Source organism: Physeter macrocephalus, chromosome 8 (genome assembly GCF_002837175.3).
Source record: "Physeter macrocephalus isolate SW-GA chromosome 8, ASM283717v5, whole genome shotgun sequence".
NCBI lineage: Eukaryota > Metazoa > Chordata > Mammalia > Artiodactyla > Physeteridae > Physeter > Physeter macrocephalus.
This window is the reverse complement of record NC_041221.1, coordinates 121,050,175-121,059,349: the sequence shown is the minus strand read 5'-3', so window position 1 is coordinate 121,059,349 and position 9,175 is coordinate 121,050,175. Positions and strand designations below refer to the sequence as shown.

The 9,175-nt window shown below is 41.1% G+C and overlaps 1 pseudogene; it reads right to left on the bottom strand.

The window, feature by feature from the left end:
• LOC102976594 (regulator of nonsense transcripts 1-like) overlaps positions 1 to 5,343 on the bottom strand; it is a 388,446-nt pseudogene extending 383,103 nt beyond the window's left edge.
• Positions 5,344 to 9,175: the final 3,832 nt, after the last annotated feature.

Below are 9,175 nucleotides of genomic sequence, written 5' to 3'. Positions count from 1 at the left end.
ACAGAGTGAAGTAAGTCAGAAGGAGAAAAACAAATACCGTATGCTAACACATATATATGGAATCTAAGAAAAAAAAATGTCATGAAGAGCCATGGGGTAGGACGGGAATAAAACACAGACCTACTGGAGCATGGACTTGATGATATGGGGAGGGGGAAGGGTAAGCTGTGGCGAAGTGAGAGAGTGGCATGGACATATATACACTACCAAATGTAGGGTGGATAGCTAGTGGGAAGCAAGAGGGATGAGCAAGTATTCTTGATTCCAGGTGATCACAGCGATATGACACTTGATTGAATCCTGGACCATGAAGGACCGTGAACTATAGATTAGAAAATAGTGTTGTGTTTTAAAGTTCCTGAAATTTGATAATTACACCCCTAATTATGTAAGAAAATGTTCTCATTCTCAGGAAATACATACTGACATATTTAGGGATAAATGATCTTAATGTCTACAAATTATTTTCCAGTGATTTTCGGCATATGTATATAAAAGTATTGATCTATACATGTGTATGTATGTATACACTTACAGAGAGAGAAAGAGAAAGTAGAGAAATCAAATGTTCATAACTGGTGGATCCTGAAGGATATACCTGTGGAACTCCACTTATCCATAAACACTCAAATTTAGCCTTACCTTTCTTTTAATAATGGTATCAATAGAGCATACTATGTTTCAGACACTTTATATCCAATTATCATTTTATCCTTATAACAACTCTATGAAAACCTTTTGTCATTAGCTCCTAGTGAAAGCCCAGAGGACTGAGGTAAGTCCTGAAGCATGGGTCTATTTGTCTCCACAGTGCAAGTTTTTAAGCCTGATGCTGGCTTCCTGCCCTGGACAATGTTTGATGCTCTTTCTTCCATGCTTCCATAGCAGTGTACACAGACTTCTTCTATTGTATTTATCTTGTGATACTGTCATTGTGTTTTTAAATATGTGCCTCTTACTTTTGCTTACCTTCAACCTAACACAAAGTCTGATGCATGGTAGGCATCCAATAATAAACAAATCAAGGAAGGAATATGTGCACACCACTCCAGGAAGTGCACTGAATTGCACCCTGGAGTGGATGGTAGATACATCATCATCTACAATTGCTCTGTCAATATGACATCTACTCACTACATGTAGCTGTTGAGCACTTAAAATGCGGCTAGTCCAAATTGAGATGTGCTGTAAGTATATATATGCATATTTATTATGAAACATTAAGAAAAAATGTAGAATATCTCATTAATATTTTTTCACATTGCTTCCCCACTGAAATAATACTTTGGATGTATTGGTTTAAATAAAATATATGATTAAAATTAATTTTCTGTGTCTTTTTACTTTTTTTTTTTTAAATTGTGCTGACTGTAAATTTAAAACTACACATGGAGCTCACATTGTATTTCTTTTGGTAGTGCTGGTCTACACAGATGAGCAAGCTACTTTAATGATTCTGATTATTCTTCAAGAGCAGCAAATAATTCTTGCCTTCTTCATCGCTTTTGAAAACTAAGAGTAAGGTCTACTGGGGGAGTGTTCTTGAACTTTAATGTACATATAAATCACCAGCAGACAGATTCTGATTACTAGGTCTGGGGCAGGCCTGTGAGTCTGCATTACTAACAGGCTCCCAGGTGGTGCTGCTGCTGGCCCAGGACCACACTGAGTAGACAGTGACTGAAGCCAGCCAGGCTTTCATTTGATGCAGGCACTGGCATATAAATATTTCATTAACCTAAGGAAAGTCAGTATATTAGGAAGTCTAATTGCTGCAAACCACCTCTGGTTACATCAGTTAGTCATAAGAATGTGATTTCCCCAGGTCTACAATATGAGTTACCACACTATTAATAAAACGCTTGCAAAAGTAATAAGCAAACCTTTCTATTAAGATGATACAGAATTATGCTAGTCCTTTTCTAAAAACACACACAGTATTTTAACAACCCCAGCTGTCCCTCAGGGGACATTATAGGAAGTCAGCGGGACTTAAGGTGGCCCCAAATTCTGGTATTATGAATGCACTTTAGAAATTAGAGCTGGACAGAAAATAAGACTATCTTTCTCCTATATGCCTAGAATGCCATTTAAATATTTCTATATCTCCATATGTATTTTTAATGAAAAGCATCTCTTGTCCTATCCATTTCTAGGTAATAACACCCACAAGTTACTGTGGACCAAGAACTATGTTGTAAAACACGTCAAGCAGCAGCCACAGCTGAAGCGATAACAGTAAATTTCCCTAAGCTGTCAAACACCAAACCAGATATGTCAAGACACTAAGGAGGTAAAGGGGAACTTGTGATGCACCCTGAGAAAAGAGGAATTCTCTGTATGTAGTGCTGAAGATACAACCACTTCCAAGAGGAAACCTTAATAATAGGGAATATTTTTGTGGACTTATTAATATTAGTCTTACCTTTCATCACACTGTGTTGGATTGACTCACCCTGTAAAGTAAGGAATATTCTCATTTTGTAGATGAGGAGACAACATATTAGATGGGAGCCAAGACTTGAATCCAGGGCTTGAAAATTCTAAGTTCCATTCCATCTCCATCACCACCACATGAACCTTTGGCAAAAAGCAAAAGAAACAAGTTGGAGCATGAGGCCACCTCAGTTAAGGTCTAGTGCCAGCTCTAGGCAGGAGGTTGTCTGGCATCCACCAAGCTTTACGAATATCTTTGAACTACCTCTTCCTCTTTTAACCTTCAAAAACACTCCCCTCAAGGAAATATCTGATAAACACATTCATGCTAAACAAGGAATGTTATTGCTAAATCTTATGTAGCAGCTAACAGGATGGGGGCAAGGAAATCAGCAGAGGAGCGATCCTGAACATCACCCTGGAATCATGTCCCCTGAGGCAATGTAAGGCAAGCCCTGCCTAATTCATTCAGACACCCAAGAACTTCTACCATGATTTACCAACATAAAGAAAAAAATTTTTTACAGTAGTCATGAAAATAAATTCAAAGACAGATGATCTAAACATGGATTTGAGATGAGCCTACACTGACTATCCATTTTGCTTCTTTGGGTATTTTTCTGTTTGTTTCATATTAGTATTTATTAATGAGCAGAGCTTAAAGAAAACACATGTTTAGTGAAGGTTGATGCCTTTTTTTTTTCCTCAGCTCATGATAGGTAAGATGATAAATTGTAGATGAGGACTGCTAGGAGGCAGAAAAAGCAAGTGGATGTTACCATAGAAAATTAGTGGACTATGCAGATTTTCATCCAAGTACTAAGTTCTTCAAACTAGTTATAAATAAAGGAACATTAATTGAAATGGCTTTTCCTGAGACTATCAAAACAATATGCTGAACCCAGGAAGATTTCATCTGTAATTGATTAAGATTCTTATCTACTTAAGAGACCTGCTTTTCTGTGTCTGGCTTTTGCTGGCCCCTTCAGTGTTGTCACACTGGTCAAAAAGGAATTTCTCTGTATTACGGGAGCACTATAATTTAGCAATAAGCAGCATATGACAAGAGATCACCTATCACATGAGTCAGTGTGACAAACTTACTTAAACACAGATGAGATTCCAAATCATGGCACGCACATCTTCTTAAGCAGTGTCAATGTGGCTCTTTGGTTTGCATTTATGGGGAACATGATTCTGTCTCTGTCCTAAAGTGAAACTCGATTCAGTGGAGCCCCTGGAATGCACAGAAGAGATGCCACAAGTGAAATAGATGTTTGCATCAGTTGCAAAAAGATCGAGTTTTAAGTAGGAAGCAATGGAGACAATACTTTAAGTTAATGAACCCTGTCCTCAAGGTCAAGTTGTTCTGTCAACATTCAGAAAAGAAACTCCATTCTAGTGGTATAATTTCTAATTTTCCAAAAAATATCTCCTCAAATTCCTGATTATCCCCTGGTGGGGTTCTTACCTTGCAGAATCGTTTTAGCTTTCAAAATTGTGCCACCCACAAATTGATAACTACCTAGCAGATTTGGAAATCCCCTTCCCCTGTCCACTCTCAAAACTCTTCCTGGCTACTGGTGAAAAATACAGCTTGAAAGTCAACTGAATAAGCAGTAGTGTAAAAGGCAGATAGCATTAAAAAAATCCCTATACATTTATCACCCAAATTAAAGGCCTGTGGCAAGGACATAAAAACAGAAAAAGCAGAGTTGACCATAAATGTGTAATTTGACTGCGTCATCAAGTTCTGACTCAACATCATACCTTTTCCTGGGGAACATGCTGGGGCATTCTTCTCTCAAATGAGGTAGAGAGATGTTAATACAACCTTGAAGCTCTCAGTTGTGGGAGCTATCATGTTGTATCATGTTGATCTTGTTTTCCTATCAGAGAGCTTACCTAGCTATAAGAAGTGAATGGCCAGGGGAAGGAATCAATATGGTATAGTAGTAGGACATGGAGCTCACCTCCTCCCCCATATACATCAAAAATACATCTACAAGTGGAACGATTCACACAGAACATCTACTGAACACTGGCAGAAGACCTCAGCCTTCCAAAAGGGCAAGAAAACTTCCACATAACCAGGTAGGACAAAAAAAGAAAAAGGAATTGGGATGGGACTTGTGCCCCAGGGAGGGAGCTGTGAAGGAAGAAACACTCCCGCACTCTGGGAAATCCCCTCACCAGCGGGGAGACCAGCCTGGATGGAGGGGGAGCTTCGGAGCCTCAGAGGAGATCACAGCAACCAGTTTGTGGAAGGCAAAAACAAGAGAGTGACCTGCACAGATGATACTGCTGCACTGTGTTCTCCAGCCTGATATGCTCATCCACTGGTGCAGGAGGGGACTGGGAGCTAGAGCACAGGCTTCAGAGGTCAGACCTAGGGAGAGAACCGGGATTGGCTGTGCAGAGACAGCCTGAAGAGGCTGGAGCGTGGCAACTGAGGGTGCACTTGGAATAAGCCTGAGCCCACCAGAAAGGCAAGATGCCATTGTTGGGGGGTGCACGAGGAGAGGGACGGGACCGCCATAAGGAGCTTCTTTCTCTATGCTCACGCTCTTAGGCAACAGGACACCACCTACAGAAGCTGAACTCCAGGTGCAGGCATGAGCTGCCGCCACCATCGTAGGTTCCACAGGTGGGCACAGGACACTGCCATTGCCAACAAACCTGAAAGCAGGCCCCAGTCACTGCCTCAGCTGTCCCAGGAGTGTGTGGGCCACCACCACTGCTGTAGGACATGCGAGCAAGTGTTGTCCCCACTGTCCCAGGGGCGCGTGGGCTGACAGGGGACCCATGAGCAAGAACCAAGTGCTGCCCCCCGTTGTCCCGGGAGTAAGGGGGCTGCTGCTGCCTCTGGGACACCCATGAGTGGGCACCAGTTGCTGTATACCCCATCCGGGGAGCACACATGAGATGTGAGCAGGCGCCAATTGCTGTCCCTGCTCTCCTGGGTATTCACAGGCTACCACTATGTCTGGGAGACCCGCAGGTGGGCACCAATAGCTGCCCCCTCAGTACTGGAACTGTGCATGGGCCACCACACTTACACACCCCATATCAAGGGGACACCCTCAGGAAAGAGGCAGCAAGCATCCAAACTAAAAGCAGCCCCTCGATTCCAGACAAGATGGCAGAGTACAAGAACTTGAGCTTATCTCCTCTAATGAAAACACCCAAATCACAACTAACTGTTGAGTGACCATCAAAAAAAGACTCAAACCTACCAAAGAAGACAGTCTACATCCAAAGACAAAGATGAAGCCACAACGAGATGGTAGGAGGGGCACACTTTTGTGATATAATCAAATCCGATACCTGTTGCGTGGGCAACACACAAACTACAAAATAATTATATCGCTGAGGTTCTCCCGCATGAGTGAGAGTTCTGAGCCCCAGTCAGGCTTCACAGCCTGAGAGTCTGGCATCAGGAAGGAGAGCCCCCACAGTACTTGGCTTTCAAGGCCAATGGGTCTTGAGTGCAGGAGCTCCACAGGGCTGGGGGAAACAGAGACTCTACTCTTGGAGGGTGCACAAAAGATTTCATGTGCACTGGGACCCAGCACAAAGCAGTGACTCTACAGGAGCCTGGGCTAGACCTAACCGTGGGTCTCACAGGGTTTCCAAGGGGAAGGGAGGGGAGACAGAGGTTGGCTGTAGCTCACTGCAGGGGCAAGGACACTGGTGGTGGAGGCCCCAGAGAATACTGATTGGCATGAGCTCTCCCAGACCTGGCCCCACCCAAAAGCATGCAGGCTCTAGCACAGGGACACCTGTGCCAAACAAACAGGAGGATAGGAACAGAGTGCCACCCATCAGCAGACAGGCTGCCTAAAGTTGTACTGAGCTCACAGCCATCTATAAACACACCCCTTTACATGGTCCTGCCCACCAGAGGGAATAGACCCAGCTCCACCTACAGGGGGCAGGCACCAGTCCCTCCCACCAGGAAGCCTGCATAAGCCCCAGGACCAACCTCACCAACAAGGGGGCAGACACCAGAAGCAAGAGGAACTACAGTCCTGCAGCCTGTGGAAAGGAGACCACAGAGAGAGAAAGTTAGACAAAGGACAGCAGAGAAATATGTTCCAGATGAGGGAACAAAATAAAAACCCAGAAGAACAACTAAGTGAAATGGAGAGAGGCAATCTACCTGAAAAAGAATTCAGAGTAATGATAGTAAAGAAGACCCAAGATCTCCTAAAAAGAATGGAGGCACAGATTGAGAAGGTACAAGAGATGATTAACAAAGACCTAAAAGATTAAAAGAACAAACAAACAGAGGTGAACAATACAGTAACTGAAAAGAAAGATACACTAGAAGGAAACAATAACAAAGTAAATGAGGCATAAGAATGAATACATGAGCTGGAAGATAGAGTGGTGGAAATCACTGCTGTGGAAAAGAATAAAGAAGGAAAAGAAATGCAGACAGCCTAAGACACCCCTGGGGCAACATTAAATGCACCAACAGTCGCATTATAGGGGTCGCAGAAGGAAAAGAGACAGAGAAAGGGCCTGAGAAAATATTTGAAGAGATTTTAGCTGAAAACGTCCCTAACAAAGCAAAGGAAACACTCAAGTACAGAAAGTCCCATACAGGATAAACCCAAGGAGGAAAATGCCAAGACACATATTAATCAAACTGACAACAATTAAAGACAAAGAGAAAATATTAAAAGCAACAAATAACATACGAGGAAATCCCCATAAGGTTATCAGCTGATATTTCACAGAAACTCTGCATGCCAGAAGGGAGTGGCATGATATATTTCAAGTGATGAAAGGGAAAAATCTACAACCAAGCATATTCTACCCAGCAAGGCTCTCCTTCAGATCCAATAGAGCAATCAAAAGCTTTTCAGACAAGCAAAAGCTAAGAGAATTCAGCACCACCAAACCAGCTTCACAACAAATACTCAAGGAGCTTCTCTAGGTGGAAAAGAAAAGGCCACCAACAGAAACAAGAAAATTATGAATGCGAAAGCTCACCAGTAAAGGCAAACATATAGTAAAGGAAGGAAATCATCCACATACAAATATCATATCAAAACCGGCAACTGTGGAGAAGAGGAGGTAAAATTCAGGATGCTGGAAATGCATTTGAAATTAAGAGGCCAGCAATTTAAAACAATCTTGTATATATGTAGACTGCTATATAAAAACCTCATGGAAACTGCAACCCAAAAATCTACAATAGATATACATACAAAAAAAAAAGTAATCCAAACACAACACTAAAGTTAGTCATCAAATCACAAAAGAACAAAAGAGGAAGGGGAGGAAAAAACCTATAAAAACAAATGCAAAACAATTAACAAAATGGCAGTAAGAACATACAGATCAATAATTACCTTAAATGTAAACAGATTAAATGCTCCAACCAAAAGACATAGACTGGCTGAATGCAAACAAAACCTTTATATATGCTGTCTACAAGAGACCCGCTTCAGATCTAGGGACACAAACAGACTGTATGTGAGGGGATGGAAAAAGGTAGTCTATGCAAATGGAAATCAAAAGAAACCTAGAATAGTAACAATCTTATCAGACAAAATAGACTTTAAAGTAAAGACTGTTACAAGAGACAAGGAAGGACACTACATAATGATCAAGGGATCAATCCAAGAAAAAGATATAACAATTGTAAATATATATGCACCCAACATAGGAGCACCTCAATATATGTCAAATGCTAACAGCCATAAAAAGAAATTGACAGTAACACAGTAATAGTGGGGGACTTTAACACCCCACTTACATCAATGGACGGATCATTCAGACAGAAAATTAATAAGGAAACAGGCATTAAATGACAGGTTACACCAGATGGAATTAATTGATATTTATACAACACTCCATCCAAAAGCAGTAGAATACACATTCTTCTCAAGTGCACAAGGAACGTTCTCCCGGATAGATCACATGCTGGGCCACAAAACAAGCCTCAGAAAATTTAAGAAAACTGAAAATATATCAAGTATCTTTTCCCATTACAATGCTATGAGATTAGAAACAAATAACTAGAAAAAAACCTGTAGAAAACACAAACATGTGGAAGCTAAACAATATGCTACTAAACAACCAATGAATCACTGAAGAAATCAAAGAGGAAATCAAAAAATAGCTAGAGACAATGAAAACAAAAGAACGATGACCCAAAACCTACGAGATGCAGCAAAAGCAGTTCTAAGAGGGAAGTTTATAGCAATAAAATCTTACCTCAGGAAACAAGAAAAATCACAAATAAACAACCTAAACCTACATCTAGACCAACTAGAGAAAGTAGAACAAACAAAACCCAAAGCTAGTAGAAGGAAAGAAATCATAAAGATCAAAGCAGAAATAAATGAAATAGACAATGAAGAAAACAACAGAAAAGATCAGTGACTCTAAAAGCTGGTTCTTTGAAAGGATAAACAAGATTGATAAACCTTTAGCCAGACTCATCAAGAAATAAAAAGGGACAGGGCTCTAATCAATAAAATTAGAAATGAAAAAGGAGAAGTTCCAACAGACACCACAGAAATACTAAGGATCAAAGAGACTGCTACAAGCAACTCTATGCCAATAAAACGGACAACCTGGAAGAAATGGACAAACTCTTAGAAAGGTACAATGTCCCAGGACTGAACCAAGAAGAAATAGAAAATATAAACAGACCAATCACAAGTACTGAAATTGAAACTCTGATTAAAAACTCCCAACAAACAGAAGTCCAGGACCAGAT